The following is a 20,555-nucleotide window of genomic DNA, read 5'->3' as shown; positions in this document are numbered from 1 at the left end:
GTTTCAGTAGTAACTATAAAAGTGAATTTATTAAGATCCCTGTTACTGTATCAATTAATTTAAGAATTCCACGGGAAAACAGCCGTATATGTTGAATAATTACAGAAGTAGACGTTAGGAATGCGTAATTTCGACGCAGCAAGCAGCCCTAGTGTCAATACCATTCGAATTAAGCGGACAAAGACGCAGCTAGCGTCGGTAAGATTCGCGATTTATGCGCTCTCTCCTTTATCACGGCCATTTGGCTGGCTTCTCGGCTTAAAAAACGCGAAACATTGGCACGCGTTTTCATGAACGGAACGCGGGAGCCCCGCCGCGCCGCCGCGCCGCGCCGTTCCCGCTTCCCTCGCATTATTTGCAACGCCGTTTCTGCTGACACCGCCGCTCGACGATGAATCCATCGAGATGGAACGTCGGTAAACAAAACGTTCACCTCTTTCGGTGAAACCCGCAGCCCCGACGAGGATCGTGCGCGGTGTGTACACGTAACCGTGGAGTCGTGAACGAGAATTATTCCGCTCGCGGGTTTTCGCCGAATCCTATCGAGTAATTGCTTAATAACGCGTGATAATTAAGTAGACGTATCGGTTACGCGTTTCGTTCGCTGAGAAGTTCGGTTGTTCTCCTTTTTGGAGCAGTTAGCTGGCTGTAACGGTTGTTGAAATCCCTTTGGTACACAAAGATCAACGATAAATAAGTATATCCGGCTCTCACAGTATTTCATTTGAAATTTTCTATGCTGTTTCAAGTTTTTAATAACAACAATAGAATTATCGAGAATATTTCTGGAAAATGTTTTACTGCCTTTTCCAATTGTCTTGAGATATTTCTATGGTTATAGAAAAACTAGAAATAAGATAAAGTCTATGTTGACTTTAAACTATATTTGAAACTATAGTATTACCTATATAGATAAACTCTAGTTTCAATCTATTCAGAGCTATTGTTTAAAAGATCAGTCTATAGTATTCTTCTTTCCTAATATTCTATAGATTGACGTATAATTTAGCGTCCCGCGGAAATGGTATTTAGTGATTTAGAGGTCCTCGTCGCCGAAGGGTTGAAGCACGTTGTGTTCGGGTATACGTTTAAATATATCGTTTGTGAACGACACACAGAGTCTATGTGGTTCAAGGGGTGAGAAGCGCGAAAAGTCACCCACTCTTTCGGTAGCTGTCAAACGGTTAGGTGGATAAAGTTCTAACGAGGATTTAACTAACTTGTCCGCAGGGGTCGCTTGACAATGGGCTTGTCTTCGACCCTCGGCGACCCTCTGAACAGACGTCGCTCGTCACACTGACAGATTGACTGATCGCTACTTTCAGTCTGGCCTCGTGCTAAGCAGTTTGTCCTCGTCGTTAGCATCGAAACACTCGTAATAACCCTATGATACGTTCCGCGGGCATTCAAGGGTGCTGGTGGCCGCCCATCGGAATTGACGGTTCCGTTTTCATTCAATGTCCTCGCAGTGAATCGAGCATATTAACTGTCAAACTACATTATGTACGTATTACTAGATCGTTCATAGAATCATCGTCGTCCAGAAACATCGATATCATTACGACTCTAATTTATACATCAATAAAAACTCAAAACTCTAACACGATTGAAACGTGACATTTAAGCGTTCCATTTCTTCAATCTCCCATATACACAATAACAGTAACTATTACTAATCATTGATCAATCACCGAATACCAATTCCATAAAATAAAACAGTTATAAAACCAAAGACACCTTTCAACAAAGTTAAAGTCTCCTGATATTGTCGACTGATACCACCCCCGATAAAACCAGAGTTCAACGAACTTGCCTGAACCAGGAAGTTCCCCGGACCGCCATCGAATTTAGGACAATTCCGCTCCGGAACACGTTACGTAGGACGCAATTTCCCTTTACGCGTCGCCAGAGTTCCCCGTTCGGACGTGTCGAGTGTCCCCAGGGCTGCGCATGCATCTGGCATCGGTCTGACGAGAGATAAGGAGCCCGGGATGCGCGGGCTCGTTTCACAGCTCGAGTTTCACGGTTTTCTAACTCTTACCGGTAGCGTTATGAGCCCTCGAGCGCCCAGCCAGTTGGCAAGCGATAGCCAAGGTAGTCAATGGCGAACGAGCCTCGTGTAGGTGCTAAGGGTATCGTGGACCTGGCTCGGAAACAGGGGAGCTGCGAAGGGAAGAGGGCGGAGGGTTGCGACCGTCGCTCGAAGGACGAGAGGGGGTGGGCGAGAAAGGAGGCTGCGGAACGAGGCAGAGGTGAGACGAGCTTTATTGTCAAGTCACGCCGGCATCGTGGCCTATCTCTATCTGCCGGCATCACCCCTTGTGCGGCTTTCCTCTGTGACACCCCTTTGCCCGCTTCGTGACGTAGGACGCGCACCCCGCCTCTTCGATCTATGTTCTTCGCGCGCGGCAGCATCCTGTGTACGTGCACCATCTCGTTCACCTACCTTTTGTTATCCAGTATGTCACTAAATCGCAGATAAACAGTGGCAAGTATCCCGGCGTGAGCGTTGCGTCCGTGCTACTCCACGGGCAACCCTCGGTTACACGCCCCTTCATTAACCAGTCGGGGATTTTTTTAAAGTATTCGAAACGTAAAGCGATTGGCGGTAGCTAAATTGTACGTGGACCTCTTAATCGGTTAACTGTGCGTTCAAGAGTACACTTGTGATCTGGAAACCTCGCGGATGAAAATTTGTTCGGCTTCGAAAAGTCTTTCCATGGGAAACTGAATTACGCGTCGAAATAGTAAATATTGTTGAACTATGAATTTGTTCGATGTGTATAGACGTTGTTGATTGGATTTGTTACAGGCTCTACGAGAGATTGAAACTGAATTCTGTAGTTGAATAGTAGAGAAAAGCTAAATATTGATCTGTGATGGTTGAATAATTAAATTGTTTGTTGGAAATTTTTAATTTTTCATATATGAAGTTCCACTGGTTTTACGTGTTTCTTTTGATTTTTTGCTTTTTCTTTTGGGTCTGAATGGAGGAATTTTTGAAGCTGTTTGACGTATTCTGTGCTGGAGGAGATTAATTTGTAATACAGTAAATATAGGGAGTTATGAAGTATATTTTTTTTTAATGAGACTGTATAATTTTGTTTGTGTTTCTTTGTTGACAATACAGTCGCAAGAAACGTTTATCACAGTTAGTTCGGGAATTCGAGTAGTTCGATAATAAACTTACAAAGTATGTGCCACAAAGTTGATCGAATCTCCCTCCGAACTATTTTGTTACGTCTTGTTTACAGCGATTAATCGCACTTCCTTCGAGGTACTGATATCACGGTTAACGACTATCGCGGACCACACGCATATCGCGTTACTATAGAGGTGGTCTGATGTCATAATTTAATCGTACACTACAATGTATAAGCTTGAACACGAGGAAGCGAAAAGGGAAGGAGAAAAAGAGTAAGAAAAAGAAAGCAAACCAGTCGGTCAACGTACTGAACGATGATTAATGGCGTTGCTTCGAACATGAACAGAAGTAAACGTGAATTCATTAAAAATTGCTAGATTACTTATCAGTAATCGTTATGCAACGGACAGTTACATAAAACTCAGTATAATAACAATTTAACAAAGAAGCTACGTTTCAATTTGATTTCCACTTCTTCAAATCATCCTCAAGAAGACTGAAACGAATGCATCTTGACCTCATCATTACCGAAATACTAAAAATATATTATATTTCACTTGCATACTTGAAAGATACGTATATTGCCATTTCCTTTTATCTTCTTTATCTTCCGAAAAACTAACTAATCATTCGAAATAAATATTCGATTGCTCAATACCTTAGGCTTCAACTCTCTATTCACTCATTAGATCACCAGATACACTCGATGTTCGAATTATACTGACATTTTACAAGTTCGTACACCAAAGACTACTAGCAACAATAATGAAACAAGCCTCTTGCGTAAGAAACAATCAGCCGAAGAACAGCGTCCCAGCGAGTAGCCTAAATGAACGGTAAGAGCCGGCCAGTTCCATGAGATGAAGTGCTCGGTCCCGAAAATCGTCTCCGGAAGGCGGCAAGGAAGGCCGGGGGCAAGGTGAACGAAATGAAAAGGACAAATCAATCGGTTCTTCTCATTTCGTCTAGCAGCTTTAAGCCGGTGACGTCACGTTTACTCTCACCGCGTGGCAGAAGGTGGAGAAAGGGAAGATTTGGCGACGCCAGCATCTTTCACTTCTGATGACGGTGTAGGTTCGCCCGCGGTGGTTGATGACGCGGCACATGGGTTATATCCGTGGCCCACACACACACACACATATACACGCATATACACACACATGCACGCGCACGCACACATACACACCTACGTGTAATCTACGTGCATGACTGGCCGGGGCACGCGTGTGTCACGTGCACACACGCGATCCATATTCACCGAATAAACGAATGAACGAAACCTGCAGCGGGACGCGGAACTAAGGAGATCACGAAGACGGCCACCTTGACCCACTCTTTCCAGACGCTCGAACCACGCTCAATGGTCATATCGTTGCACCACCAAATGCGCGGCGGGGTTGTTTCGTGAACCCTCGATACGCTTACTTGTTTAGCGTCTTGGCGCTTCACGTTAACCGTTCTTTTGTGATTCTGAAAACGTTAATGAGGACAGGTCGCAAACCATTGAGGATATATGCCTAGTGTCTCGATACTTTTCATTAATTATTCGCGTTCATTCATTGGAAATTTAAAACGAGGAAGGGTTTCAAACCATTGATACGTTTGTTTATCTAGTGCCTTGACACTTTTTATTGATCATTTCGGTTAATTCTAGGATGTTTACAAGATATTGAATTATTTTTAGTAGATCGAAGTCGAATGGTATGCTTTTGATGCTTTGTAATTGATGAATAGAATATTTATCTTTGGTTGTTTTTCTATGAAATAATGTTACAATCTTATAACTTCTGCTTATTCTGAAAATATTAATTATACCAGTGGACATTATGGATGCCAATGTTCCTGCATTTATCAATTTGGTTTTCGCGTTTCTCTTTCCATTGCGAGACGTTTCCTTTGGAAAGATACGACGTGGTATTAATGGGGGTGGTGTAATGACCCTGAAGAAGGCCACCCTGACCCAGTCGGACAGTTGGGTCGTCAAACAGAATCGATACTCGCTAATCAGATCAAACCGCCCTTCCTCTTTCCGTCGAATGACCACGTATACAATGGGAAGACTGGCTCGTGAATACTTTACGGATCTTCTGACTTTTTAAATTACTCGTCCGATCGACAAGAAAGCCAGGTGACGATCAAGCGAACTTTTCTTTCATCATCCATTAACCCTTCTTTTCTATAACAATATTTTCCGATCATGTACAAATACGCAAAAGCTTCTTTGAACACTTCTACATCAATCTACATATTCAAAGAAAAAATTTCAAAGATGAAGGCTCCAATAATCGCGAACATTATTATTACACAATACTTGAACAATAATTACATCCAATATCATTGCCCATTGGACTAGCAACACGGAAGATAGGAAATTCAAGAAAAATTAAACTTTGCACATGTGAGGCGACTCTCAGTCACTTGATTCGATACAGTACCATTATAAACTTTGATATTCAATATTAAACTTTGCAAAATGCATCAATGTCTGAACTATTAAAATAAAATAGTTCCTTAATTTACATGCGATTTCGCTTTAAACTAATCTCGAAATATATCGCCTACATCTCATAAAAAAATGTTAAATATTTTTAATGAAAAACTTCCGAGTGCAAAGGGTTAAGAAACTATAAAGTAAAATTAATACAATTATTTATAATTACAACAAATGATCGTCATTACAGAAATTTTCCAATGAAAAAGGAAACACGCTTGATCAATCCAAACAATCCATACCGGACACAACTCATATTCTAAATATCCCGAGTCGCTGCTCCTATCAGCATTCCGGGTCAGTCACAAGGAAGCAAACGATAGGCAATCAACGTAATAGGCCACACATCACCTCGGTCTGCGCTTGTACATCGCATTGTCTCCGAAGAATAGAACAAACGGCGTATACCGTTCACCCTCGATCGATATTCCTTTTTTTCTTCTTTCCCCGTTCCTTTCGTTCCTCGTCCTTCGTCCTTGCGTGAAACATACGCCGGACCTTACGGCCGTCTTCCGTTCCGTAAAGGGGACGAGGGGACGCCTAGTTCCTTCCTAGGCGTATACGAAACGGTGATTTAGTGAGATCCGATCTCCGAGTGGAGACCAGAGACCGATCAGCTGGCCCATAAATATTAGGTGTTTTTTTCCACGCGTGCACACGCGCGCATAGACACACGGAAAGAAAAACACGCGTGACACATTCAGAATCTCCTACACAACTCCGTAACCTACAAGGCAAAAAGCTTCCCTGCCATTTCTCTTTTCTCCGCCATTCATCCGAATTCCTTTCAATTCCGTTCTCCGTTGCGAACTCATTCCGTCGAAATCTTGATCAAACTACTGCAACCCAGTTACCACTGGGCTCGAAACTGAAATTCCGAAAGGGGGACGAAAGTGTCTCCAGATTTCTTCAGAAGCTCTCAGCTTCGAATAGAATAAGCGAGCTTAAGTTTAAGCGGTGAGTAACGATACGAGACAGCCTAGAAGCTCCGACGTTTAAATCCTCCAAACTACCACCTCCCTAGCGTCGCCCCGCTATTTACCAATTACAGTTATTACAGAAACGCTCTGGCAAATGAGGGGCGCCAGAGGGTGGTAATAGGTGGCCCGTTTCCCGAGGCGCTAGCTTAACTACACTTTTATAGCGCTTCGCGACTTTAAACGGATAATTTTTATCCGCTAAGCCTCCGACAGTGGATTCCGTCCCCCCACGACAACTGCCGTCACCGCGGGTAAAGGCGGGAGGGGGTAAACCGTACCGCCCTCGATGTCCCGGCCGACCCCTCGTAAAATTAAGTCAAACAGCTACGGGGTGCCGGCACTCGTTTTTCCCCGTTCCGGTTAAGAGGAACATGCCGAGGCGGCTCCCGGCCGCCGTGGCCAGAAAGAGGGGTTGAAAGGGTGCACCGGGTAGACGTGGAGGCAAGCGAGACTCGGATTGCTCGGGGTGACGTTAATGACGCCCCGCATAAAGCCCGATGCGTCTGGGAGAATAATCAGAGGAGCCGCGGACTTCGGTTCACTTCGTCGCCGACGAAAGTCTATTCTACTTCCGGAGCCTGAAGTTTGAAGGATTTTGAAGAACAGACGAGGCGTACACGTAAGTAAGAAGTTGAGATATTTGATTTAAGATGGGCATGATTGTAGAGTTCTAGAAGAAAATTGTATCTGTGCGAAAGGGACGCGGAGAATCGTTTCGTAGAATTTTTTGATTTTTCAGAGTCGATTACCTGGAATTATTTAACTCCTCTGCGTCAGATGATTCTTAATATTCATTGTTGCAATTAATAAATACTGCAGTATCGAAATTACCTGTCATTCGTGTTTGCTCCCCCTTCTTCGGAAGTAGCATTCAACGAATGAAATCTCTTATATTTTCGTTGGTCAGATTTATCTCGGCATGTAGAGGGGACTGTTTCAACGAAGTAAATTCTTGAATTAATCTGTTACCTTTCAGAGTTGAGGAAACCGTCCTACAGAGTGTGAAAGAATCTTCGACCGGCGACCAGAAGGGGGAAAGAGAGGATAGTAAATCGAAAAGTAAAAGAAGAAAAAAAAAGAAATTCCCCGAAGCATCGATTTTCAACCCTTGAGTCGAGCTCGAGGTTCGAGTCGGAGATCCACGGGGATACAATGCGAAAGTTCTTCCCCGTTTGGTCAAATGGAATTACTTTTATCGTCGTGGCAGACGACGATTCGATTCACGGTCGTTCATGCGAGTCACAGCCAGGGTGGATCGGCAGCGCAACGCAGCGCGGTGCGGCGCGACGCGACGCGGCGCTGCCGGCCGTCTACGTTACGGTAAACCCGGATTTGATCGTGTTTTCCGGCATTACGCGGTGCAACTCCTTTCCTTTCTTCTCCACCTTCTCGCGACATCAATCACCAGTCATCAGCGTGATTGACGAGTGATATCGTTAACGGTCTTAAGACCCCCCGGCGGCTCGCGCGATCCACCAGATGATCTCGTTAGCTGTCACCCTCGAGATCGTGACTCGATCAACGCTGCCGCGATCCTGAAACAAATGCCTCTTTCTATTCGATCGGTTTCGTCGGCTGGTTCTGTAGTTCTTCTATCAACGTCTCAATCCATTATAAATTCTCCTGCAGTTAGGCTAGCAACAACATCTAGAGTCTGATAGGAGTACTCAACATTTCTCGATGAGATATAGTCAATATTCTTTGAAACCAGGTAACGAGGATACATACATAAATTAAGAAACAAAGCTATTTTACTTCAATGTTTCATATGTCTATGCATTATGCAAAGCTTAATATTATATACAAAACTTTACAATTTTATCTCAAAATTATTTTAGTTTGTCACCCCAAGAATACAAAGGGATAACATCCATCCAACACGTAACAGAAACTTTATTCTCTCCTATCCATCCCAAGAATCTCAAACTCAATTATGATACTCAAATCGATTCAATTTCAAAGTTATCTTCATCAATATTACCATCCTATACGGTATTACACATTCTCAATTACCGAACGCCATCCCCTAACTCCACACCACTGACGTGCGACGCAACTTACGCTCCGTTCGATCCATCGAAGTTCCACTTCCAGCACGGTGGCAATTTCAAAAGTCGAATGACCGAATTTCAACCCGTGGGAGGACCATATTCTCGCGAAGAGGCGCCTCGAACACGTTCGCTCTGATACGGGAGGAGGACGAGGAGGAGAAGCAGTGGGTGGTGGCGAGGTGGGGAAGGTGGTGACCAGGGGGTAGCGAGTTCTCGCGCCGTCGCTCTCCATGAGGTTCCCATGGCACGGGGAATACCTATCCAGTTGTAGGGTCGGCCTAGTGCTCCTCGTCGGAACCGAGGCGCCTGCCACCGGTGCTGGCCCCGCCTACCCGCGATACAACCTTCAACCCTCGCACACCCCCAATGGCCAGTTATTATTATCATTGCACCGAGCCCTTCTCCTACCAGTCACCCCGTCCACCCCCAACGGCTCCAGCGCTCGAGAATATTCGCCCTCTTCAGGGAGTCGCGTCGAAGTCACTCTCTAGGTCCTTTTCCCTTTTTTCTTCAATTTCCCTTGCCTTCTTGTTGCTTTATCCTTTTTCGTAGGATTGTGTGCAAACCTGTGCCGTATATACACACGCCACAGTGTTGAAGGTAGGGCAGGAAGCTGTTCAGGTTTGTCTCGGCTACCACGTGTTGGATATCCGCATACTTCGCCGAAAGACTAGGTTTTAGAGAACTTTTGCTATAGGCAATCTTTGAGTGCTTGGGTTACAGTTTCGAATAATTAAGGTTGTAATAATTGGATTATTAATAATATGCTTCAGCTAAGTGGTACCTTTTATGTGTGGATTCGGAGTGTAGGATTATGGAATCTATTTAGTGTTTATTTGAGGTTTGATTATAATCTGGGGATTAAGAGATTCTGTATGAGAATTGGAATGTCGAGGAAGTCGTTTCTGGCGATGAATAGGGGCTGATTCTTTGAGCGGAATAGTTAATAGTTAAGTAAGTAGGCAGGTATATGTTTATAGTTGGTATTTGATTATCGTGACGCTTTGCGATATGTGATTGTGAGGTTTAAAAAGAGGATAGGTCAGGTTTGGCATTCTCCGCGTGAATAACGGGATATTAGCCACGTTCGAGTTATCCGAGGGTTAAATGTCTCGGCAATGATTTACAGGAACGAGAATAGAAAGATACGGATCTCCCGTGCATTCATCAACGTGATAGACGCCAAGTGACCGTCGCGTATCCACACTTGCGTAACGGAAATTATGAGGTGAATCATGAATTAACTGTCAACCCACAATGAGAATATATTTTAATACTTAACATCTTAATTCACTTTTCTATTTTTATATTTTTAACGGCAATATAAATTTCTTCTAAAATATGTTATCCTTGAAACAGAACAGACGATGTTCTACAATTGATAATAATTGAATTTTCATGTAAATTGGATCTCTGTACTTTTGAAAGTAATTTACTAGAAGTTTTAGTAGTTTGGAAATAAATTACGAGAAGCAATAAAACAGATGATATAATGCGTGATCTATTTTCACCAGAAATCGGGAAAATAATTTTCGTCCCGGTGAAGTCAAAATGGCACAGACTGTGGAACATCTGCACGGTACACGCAGGGACAATATGGACCACGGGCCTCTTTAGCATTTTTATGCGAGCTGCTGCTGACAGTTTATTTTATTATATAGCTAGGCGGCTGCCCATCGTCCATCCTCTACGAGAATTCATAAGTCAAGTCCTACAGAAGTTCGCCGCGGGCAAGTCCATTTCTTCGCGTGCCTTACGACTGCCGATACGGACGGTAAATCGATTAATCAGATTTCTCTCATTCGCCGATAAAAACTGAATTTTTATTCAGAGATCGTACCATATTATAGTGATTACTATATTATAGATAGTGAAAGAGTAGATCTTGAGTAATCAAGAACTAGAAATAAATATATGTATTTAATAAAATATGGAAACAACACGGACAACACGTAAAAAATATAACTCAGTACCATGGTGGCCAACACACGACTCTTGCTTCCGCAACTCTCTTACAGACATTCTCTCCCAAAAATCATTCTCTCCCCCACAAGCATTCTTCTCGCTCGCACTCATCATAAACACTCGGATGCACCCCTGGAAAGCTGGCCCTGCAATCTTGGGTTCGCGACGTTGTGCAGGCCACTTTCCCTCAACCGTTTTACAGCCTGTCCTTCACTCACACTCATTCTTACATTCACTTTTCCTAAAAATACTTTAACCTATGCTAAAAATTCTAGATACTACAATATTTTCTCATACGCGAATTTTCTTCCTGAAAGTTAATGAAAACCTGTGTACCAAGATGACGATTTACTAAAACCACTTTAATCAAAACTGCTTTATCATTAATAATTCTCCAGCAAGAAAACTTTCGTTTTTACTGAAGATGATTTTAATATTCTAACTGATCCGATTACCATTAATACAACAATGAAGCATGATACAACAATGAAGCATGATACAACAATGAAAATCTGATTGATCATTACAAAGTAAAATATGACAGTTTCTGCAATCGCTCCAAACCTGCAAAATTCAATCTTCAATTCTCGTTACGTTCCAATTTCCTCTTCATTGTATTTTTATCATTAATCGCCAATAAATTCCTTCCCTTACATATATAGCAAAACCTATTTCCACCAAACTACAAACATTCTCCAAAAATACCTCCCATTCCACTAAGAATCTTACAAAACTGCAGCTCCGATCATCAGACACACATTTACCAGTCGCTCAGCATTCGCTTCCCAGCTGGAAACAATCCTCTCCACGATAGACGCGAAGAAAGTCACGCGGTCCACGAGGAGAGCGTAACACGCGCGTCGACAGCCGATAGCGACCCCGCCGATGGCCACCGGAATTTACGATTGGTGGCCGGCCGACCTTCTTCCCGTCGATTCCGCGTAAACTACCCTACAGAGGGTATCCGCTGTCCCGTGGACTTGTGCCCGATTAGCATGACAACGCCGGTCCGGGGAGTAGTTTGTTGCTCGCCTTCGTCTGGCGTTTGCGTACGTGCATGCGGTGCGTGCTTCTCGGTCTGGTGTGTGTCCGAGGGTGGAAAGCTGGCCGAGAGGGGTTGCCGGTCGCTCGGCTGTCAGGCAGTATTTTTTATCTAGTCACGGTCAACTGGCTGATCGGCTCGCCCGCCCATTATTAGCGCAGCACACAAACCTAGCTCCCGGGCTCCGCTGCTTCGGCTATTGCGACCCGCTGTCGTTGTCGTCTCCGCATACACACTTAGGGGTGCGCGTGTACGTGCACGACAGTGAAGAAGAAAGAGAACTGTATAGAGGGTGGGTGGCACGGAGGAAAAGAGAGCTAGCCCCTACAGTCCATCCACGGTAAGGTTGGCGGCTTATGGACCACCTAGCCTCGAAGCAATAGCCGACCGTGTTCCTCGGAGGGTGGACACCACCCTTAGCCCCTTCCCTCAGTCCGGAGGTTTTATCTTTTTAGTATTATTGCGCGATCGCCGCATCGACCAACCCCTACCCCCTTGCGGATAGACACGGGGAGAAGAAAGTGGCGGTTCGAGCTGGGAAGGAGAAGGGACGCCGATCGGTGCCGGTTGCGATCTACGAACTGCCGATTCCTGGCGGCGAGCAGCGGTCTCGTTAGCATAAAGACGACGAGCCGGCCGCGCGATTCCCTTGTCGTTCGCAATATGGCCACGGCGAATCTGGGCCAGCAGGCGCGCAGATTATCGGCCGATTTACGGCCCGCGTGGCCGCTTCCGCGATTTAACGTTGATTCGTCGGGGTTGGAACTGCTTGGAGGATTGGGGTTGTCGGTGATTACGAGTGTCTAGCTAACGCTGTTGACAATGAGTTCTGCGTTTGGGGGGAAGTGATTTAACACTGATGTGTTCCTCGGGTCTGATTCGATCACTGTTTTCTTCTCAACAGCAATTTGTTTGTTTAACCTTTTCTTATCATAGCCGTGGTCCCATTTTTATCAAGGATGTCTTTAAATTCAGAATAGTACAAGAAAATTATGACTACTAGATATTTCTATTTTTTTAATAACCTGTCGAGTGTACAGACAAACTGGGGACCACGTCAGGGTTAAAAAGAAACTTTGAAGCTTTTGATCATATTCTTCCAGGTTGCGTAAAGATCAAAAGAAATCTAACACACTCTTAGAATCTGTATATGGAAAATAGTAACAGCTGCACGGGATTTTCATCATGATTTCCTTCTTCGTTATAATCAACCTCGCTCGTTTCTCTGTCCCGACCTCTTTCGAGTGCGTCGTTCCAAAAACCATCTTCATCCCGCGAGAATTTCGAAACGACTTAATATCACAAAGCAGAACCCAAGAAGGCAGAAGAGAAATTGGATCGAAGTCGGCCTCTGTTCTATTCCCGTCGGGTCGTTAGGGAGCTCGGGCGATTTTGCATTAGAGAATAAAGCGAAAGGACATTATGAGCGCCAGGATGAACGGTCCGCCTCATCGGAAGGAGCCTCGCAGAGAAAGTGGATGTACGAGGAGCCGTGGTTAGACGAGGTGGAATAATAACGGTCCCCGGGTCTCTCGGTTCGGGATATATCAATGGGATTCAATATCGAAATGATCCGATAGCCGTGTGTAAGCATGCGTGCACGCATCGGGGTGCCGCGCGCGAGGGATCGCCGCGTACATAACTTACGTATATGTATGTAGCCGCCATAAAGATAGCGCGTATCAGATACCCGTAGTCTGCCGAAAGGGAAATGGAGACGGTGTCTTTCTCTCCGAGTCTGGCGTACATCCAACAGACATCCCACTGACCGTCGTCTTCTCTCTCTACTTTCCTAATTCATCTCTGATACACGGTTTTCGACGGGAAAATCATTTAACCGGTTACACTCGACTTTTAGATCTTATTCCACTCGAAGTGGCAGTATTATACAATTTAGAATTTACTAATATATTTCGTATGATTTATTAACAGACGAAATATCGAAAACAGGTCTGACCCTTAACCGACGCGAGATTTTTCTTTATGTTACACAAGGGATACTCATATTCCATCGAAACGCGGTTAACATTGTTCGTCCCATTCTATACTCCTCAAACAACAATTTCCCAAGTCCCGTAAGTTCAATATCAAAATCAGTATTCCAATATTTCAAATCAAGCGACTCCGTTCATTTCGCGCTGCCCGATTCCCGCGAAATTCGAATCCACGCGTCAACTTCACCGGCGCAATTGCGGCCCGATAAATATTCCTGAGGCCGGCGTTCTCTTTATCCGCGTTTGATGGAACGTTACGAGTGCGCGCCAGCCAGTCAAGGTACACTTTAATCTTGTTTCCCGGGGAATCGTAGAGCTCGCATGACAAAGTGGCGGAGGAACGATAGCCGATGGAAACAAGTTAGAGAAAGGGGGCTAGGTAGTAGAGACGGGAACAGAAAGAGAGAGCGAGGGAGAGGTCTCGATAAAACGCGGCGCATCAAGGAGGAAGTTGTTCGGGGCAAGAAGGATGACGCCCCAGGCGTTTTATGGGTGTCGATGATGTCACAGATTCCAGCCATAAAAAGAAATTTAGTGGTCCGCAGCGACCGGTCCTCGCCGCTGCGCGATACATTTCGAGACGTCCCACCCCTTGCTCCTCCTGCGGCGAGGTTCCACCCCCGTCGCACGACAAATCGGGATCCTCGGAAATTATCCTGCGAGGCCTGGTCTCTTCCGGATTCTCGGATTCCGGAATTTACAGCCGAGCGAATAAGGTTAAGTAGGCGCAGATTGAGTCGAGCGCGGAAGCCGCACAAGGTAGCACGACAGGGAGGAAGGGAACGGTGGACCCTACCACCTTCTCGGCCGCGTACCACAGAATCGAAGCCCCATCGTGTGGTTGCAACCGCGGATAGTATCGGATACTAGCCGACAGGGGGCTGAGAGGGGGTGGGAGGGCTACTTACTTCTATTATGCCAATAGTGAGGCTAGGTAGGCTAGGGTCATCTCCAATTGGATCATACTTGACACTCGCTGTGGCTCGGCCAGCTGATCGTTACATTCTTGTACAGTTTAACCCCTCGCGTTCTAATGTAGGCACAACGGCGAGTTGAGGTGAAAACTTTTCAATTGGGTTTAACCCTTCAGGGGTGACGTGTGTGCATAATAGCGATTCTGACACCTTTGCCTGGAGTTGATGCAACGTTTAACGCTACCTCGATTCACGCGATTTTCCCTCGAATCCTAAACAGGATTTAACACTAGAACCACCGAATGGGTCAAAGTGACCCATTCGTGAATTATTCTTTTACAATTATTGATAAGATAGCAGATGCTTCTTTGTGAAATTACCGAAGAAATAGACTTAGTAACACGCAAATTGAATCTTAAGTCAATTGAAATCTCAATAGCTGTAGTTTTAGAGTTTTTATAGAAAAATTTGGAAAATTCAGTTTGACTGCTCAGCAGTCCTAGCGTTAAATACTCTTTGACTGTTTCAGTTTTCTGGGAAGTTACCTTGTGCTTTGTTTGAGGTATTACAGTAGTTTTTTGGATCATTTGTCATTTCTGTGTGTAGTTTATGGGATTAAAGATAGCTATGGAAAATGAGAAAGTATGGAGTGGTTTGAATATTGGAAATATACATTTTAACTAATCATATTCTACCAGTTAATTTCTTTCCTACACGGTTCGTCGTAGTATATTGACTTGTTCGTTCTTATTGCGTAAATGATTAGCTCTAAGCCGGCTCCGCTTACAATTGGATCGCATTTTACACTTGGATATATTCGATTTACTGATTGTTACGTTATTCTCGATTTACGGCTGTTGCGACGCAGCTAGCATTCCGCCGCGACCGCGTCAACCCTTGTGACCTCTCAGAAATTTTAGGATACAAAGAAAATTTCGGTTTTTTATTATTCATTTTTACGAATTTCCAACAGTTAGAATCAACCAGATACATTTAAAAAGATTTCCTGGTGCAACCAAATTTCCGTGATTTATCACTGATAGCGGCGGCGGAGGGGTGGCAGCGGGGACAGTGAATTGTTTAAAATAGACAGTAAAGGGGATTTAAATTGTCCCCAGGCGTGTAGTGCGTCGCGCTTTCGAAGTTGGGGGACGGTGACTGTGAAGTGAATCGAATTTTCAACCGTGTAAATTCGCTGGAGCGTTCGAGGGGTGGACGCGCGCAACGCGTGACCGCAATCTTGCTCCCACGGATACCGATGCGTTATTAAATAACGAAGCAATCCTTCCGCTCAACATCCATCATCAACACAGTTCATTCCGAACGCTTGAGATTTCAAGTAAACAACATGTCTGTCCCTCGACAAACAAAGATATTAAACGTCTATTCCTAAATTCACTAAAATTACAGCGTAAGTTATTTAAGAAAATAAAACCGACTTGCGCAGCGAATTCGATTCCCATTGAAATCCACCTGAAACTGTCGGCTCGGCCGAGACGAGCATGTTGCAACACAAAAATTCAATTGCACGCATGACGTTGCACGCGCGGACGTAAATGGATGCGGCGGCGGACACGCGCGCGAGCGAACGCGTCACGGTGCGTAACCGGAGGGTGGGCGGCGCAGGGCTGGCGGACACCGTTGGAAAGGAAGAATCAGAGAAACACCGTGGCCACCCTTAACGAGGCTAATACGCTCGTCACGAACCGACTGGTCTCCGTGCTACCCGGTGTCACGTCCCGTTGCGACGCGTTATTAATGTCGCGCTTCGGGGAAACGCGATACAACTGTTGAACGTCACGTTGACGGACCGCGTTACGTACCGCGGCAACGAGACCGTCCCGTCAAACCGTTCGTTAGGATACCGCATGATGCGTGGACCACGGGGATTTCGTGTTCTTCCATCGGCACGCTCCTTTCGATGGAAATCGTTGCTGGTAAAATTGATCATTTCTCGAGAACGATAATTTAGATAAGTGTATAGTAGAAAATGTGCAGAACGTTAGGATTCAACCATTTGGATTGGACAGCTTTTTTTACTATGTACATTCATTGTTTTTTAGAGGAACGTTGATTAAATTTTGGATTGTATCGAATAAAAATAATACACGAAGTGATGGTATTATTCTATTTCAATGTTTCATGTCTAAGTAGATTATATAAAATTTGATATAGAATATCGAGCTTTAAAATTTTGCTGCATTAAATCGTATGGTGACTGAGTTGCCACTCGAATGCAAAGGGTTAAGACTGTTGTAAGCTCCATTCTGTATTGGGGATCGTAGTAGTTAATAAATAATGATATTAATGAAAAGAATGAAACTCTTGAAGAATGTATCAGTCAGTGTTTTGTATATATGATTTTTCCAGAGAGTAGAAATATAATTCGAGCAACGGGAATTGAAATGTGATTTCTTTTGAATCCTAATTTACGAAGTTCAGGTATGTTCGTATTAAGGGTTACACATTTTAGCGACGTCTTAATGCTCAGTAAACCCCGCACAACACGGATTCACACTTCACGCGATTTTATTGGCTTCCGGCCACCCTAATCTTTGGGTAGTCAAATGCGACCGCATTTTCTACAAATTTTACTAGCGTCGAGGTGTTGGTAGGCTAATCCTATATACCCACAAACACCTCTTGAACGGTATCACAAACGTTTCAAACAACTTTAGTTTTCTAAATATCATTAGTGTACATAAAAGTTAATCAAACTTCTTCAATTTTGCCAAACTTGGAAACAGTTCTGTGTATAGGAAGCCGAGCCGCTAGGCTGCGAAATTAAAAGAGAAAAAAGATAGTAAGATTGAAACTAATAATATGATCAAGCGTCTTAGAGCAAAGGAGTCTTTTCTGTTTTTCGGTATTCTATATTTCACCATTTTGTAATTGTCATTATATTGCTAACAAAGTTTAAATTTATCTACATGTGTATACATTACAATCTTCACTACAGCTCGCGCCGTGAATTAGCGTATACGAGACAAGCTATAATGGAAATCTCACATTTTCCCAAAAAATACAAACATGAAAACGAGATGATAAAACGTCCGAGCCGTGAAACGCTCGTACGATGGAATGATATGACGTCCGATAATTGTCAGTTAATAAAACGTCTCGAATGTCGGACGTTCCGGCCGTCCAATATATCAGATATTAACAACGCCGTTCGCAAATACGTGTCGCGGCGCTGATTTATATGGAATATTGTTATCCCGGAGGAGGTGGCTGCGGCGGCGCTCGTACACTGATCCCGGAATGGCACGTAGAGCTTCGCCAATATCCACGGGGCATAAATGTTTTACATGCAATAAGGCGTTCGCCCCGGCTGGACGAAACTGCCCGCAGTCCAATTTTATTACTCGACCGCAAAGGGGCTTCGTTCGAGGAAAAGACGCTGGAACAGGGGCTCGAGGTGTAAAAAACTGTGGCCGTATAAAAGCGAGAGACACTTCCGTGATACGGCGGTCCGTAACGCGACGAAATCCGGAGATACCGTAATGGATGCGTGCTCACCTCCGCCACGCGGCAACTCTATTAACTTTTAAGGGGTTGCGCAACTTTCGCGGCCATCGGCTTCCCCCGCGACGGATCACCGTCGAAAAATTCTGCTTAATCCTGTTGGACGATTTGAAACCTTAATTGAGCTGAAAATGTAGCATGCTGAAGAGTTTTGAATATTCGGAATGTTACTGAAAAATTGGGGTAGTATACTACGTATACTAATAACGATTGTTTCGCAGCTTTTTTCAATTCAAGAGTAATATCGCGGTTGGATTGAAAATGATTAATTAGAAGTGATGGGTTTAGAGAAAGTGATTGGATCGGGGAAGGTTTGGAAAATAGAGATGTTGCTGTTAACCACTTGTCTTGCAATAACGTGTGAGACTCGTGGTGAAGATTTTAAACAGAATTTAACAAACATAAATATTACTCAATTCTCATGAATTCAAGTAAATATTATTTTTCCGTTATCAATTATTATATCTGAGAGCAAAGGTGGATATAGAACATGCATCGAATTTTTCTCTTTTTCCAATAAATTATTAATGACAAAGTTGTTGTACCGATCACAATTAAGAAATAGATTATAGGGCAAAGGGTTAAATGTGTTTTAGCAAAACGTTCAGTGAAACTACCCTCTAATTAGTGAATGTTTTCTAAGATACAGGTTACGGCAGTCAGTTTTTTCAATTATACCGGTTTTCATTGGATTAAATACTAGCGCAATAAAGATTATTATAGAAGTTCCGCATTAGGTACAACTTGTAGAATGTGAATAGGGTGAAGGCGGCTGGCTACGCATGCAAATAAGTGCGCGTAGCCGGCGGTACGTCGCGCGCACGATTTATGGCGGTCAGTTTATTGAAACGGGCGGACTGGCCTCATCCTCTCTTAAAATCGTTCCTCCGCTCCTCCGCGGAGCATATGAGCGCAGACATTTTTACGTATGTGCGTACGCACGTGGTGGACATAACTTCTCGCATGGGGGGGGGGGGGGGGGAGGGATGAAAGAAGCTTAAAGACAAAAATGAAGTCGATGTTCGATGTTGTCTCATGGTTTCTAATATTTTATTTAACATCGAAGACAATTATTTGGTTAGTCACTAGCTTCTCTTAATCTATGATTACACCGAGAATTTCTTTATTAGACTTTCATCGATCTCAAAGCGTGATCTCTTTTCCTGCAACCATTACTTTTAACACTAGAACTGCCGAGCATTTAATACGACGTAATCCTTATAAAAATTCTAACAGTAAATTACTTTCAGTTTCTTCAGACATTCATTATACCATTCAAGTGAAACTATTTATTTTCAAAATCATTTCGAATATCCAATGCGTTGAAGATATCAATAATTATGAAACAAAAGAACCGAAACAAGTCTTTTTGATTGAATTTCAATTGCGTCATCCTAAAAGAATTCGTCAGACATTTGAAGTCAAGCAAATCAATGGTTCAGATACATTCAATTGAAATAGTAATAGTAATAAAGTTCAATTAAGGTATTTAATTATCACTAAGTCGAAGAGCGTATCATTGTATTTTTCACATCGTTCTTTGAAAATTAACGTATAATTAAGAATGGTAAAGAAATTGAAGCTTTCTTGATGTTGTTCCCCGACGAATCTTTAATATTCTATTTAATATCGACGGCCCTTGTACGGATGGTAGACACCGTGTCGGATCGTATAAATCAAACGGGAGATATTGGCCGTTTTTGTCGGGACGGGGGTAGCGGATGGGGACGAGCCTCCAACCGCGGGCTCTATAATTGTTTTTACGGATTATAAATTTCGCTTTTTACAACCGACACCTTCCCCCGCCGAATTCCATTTCCCTACCTGAGATTTCCTTTCTGAACGGGATCCCGCCATTCGTCTTCCGAAGAAATTCCAAGATCTACGATTTAGTTATTTTCTCTACCATCCAGGAAGAAAGTTGTGCGAAGGGGGTGAGAATTTTGACTCCGGAGAAACGATTTCGCGACACGACTTTGTTCGAGAGTTATGGATCTAGCTGTCGAACGATTTTAAATGTACATTTAATTTTACACGTGTTCTCCCATTTTCAGCGGTCCCCTTTCGTACCTTTGTATTTCATGACTGACTGTGATTAGGGATGTCTTAGATCAATTTTACCGTATACTGAAATAATGTAGAAATTCCAGTTTGTGGTTACTTATCAGAGGCACACTGATTTTTCTTCTCTCGTAAAAATTCGAATTCTAATATAAGAAAAACTTGTTTAGTTGTAATTTGAGTTTTTATATTCGCATGTTCTCTGTTAGTAATCGTTAACCGTGTACTTCCGTAAATGAATTACAGTGAAATAAATTGTAATTCATCCGGAAAATTGAAGAAATCGAAGAACAGAGGAACTAGCGACTTGTAGATATTACGTGGCTTCGTCGGAGATGTTTTAATCGGCTATCGTTGCATACCAGACGCCCATATTTATATCGAAGA

This window comes from Nomia melanderi, chromosome 10 (genome assembly GCF_051020985.1).
Source record: "Nomia melanderi isolate GNS246 chromosome 10, iyNomMela1, whole genome shotgun sequence".
In the NCBI taxonomy this organism is placed as follows: domain Eukaryota; kingdom Metazoa; phylum Arthropoda; class Insecta; order Hymenoptera; family Halictidae; genus Nomia; species Nomia melanderi.
This window is presented reverse-complemented; position numbering follows the sequence as displayed.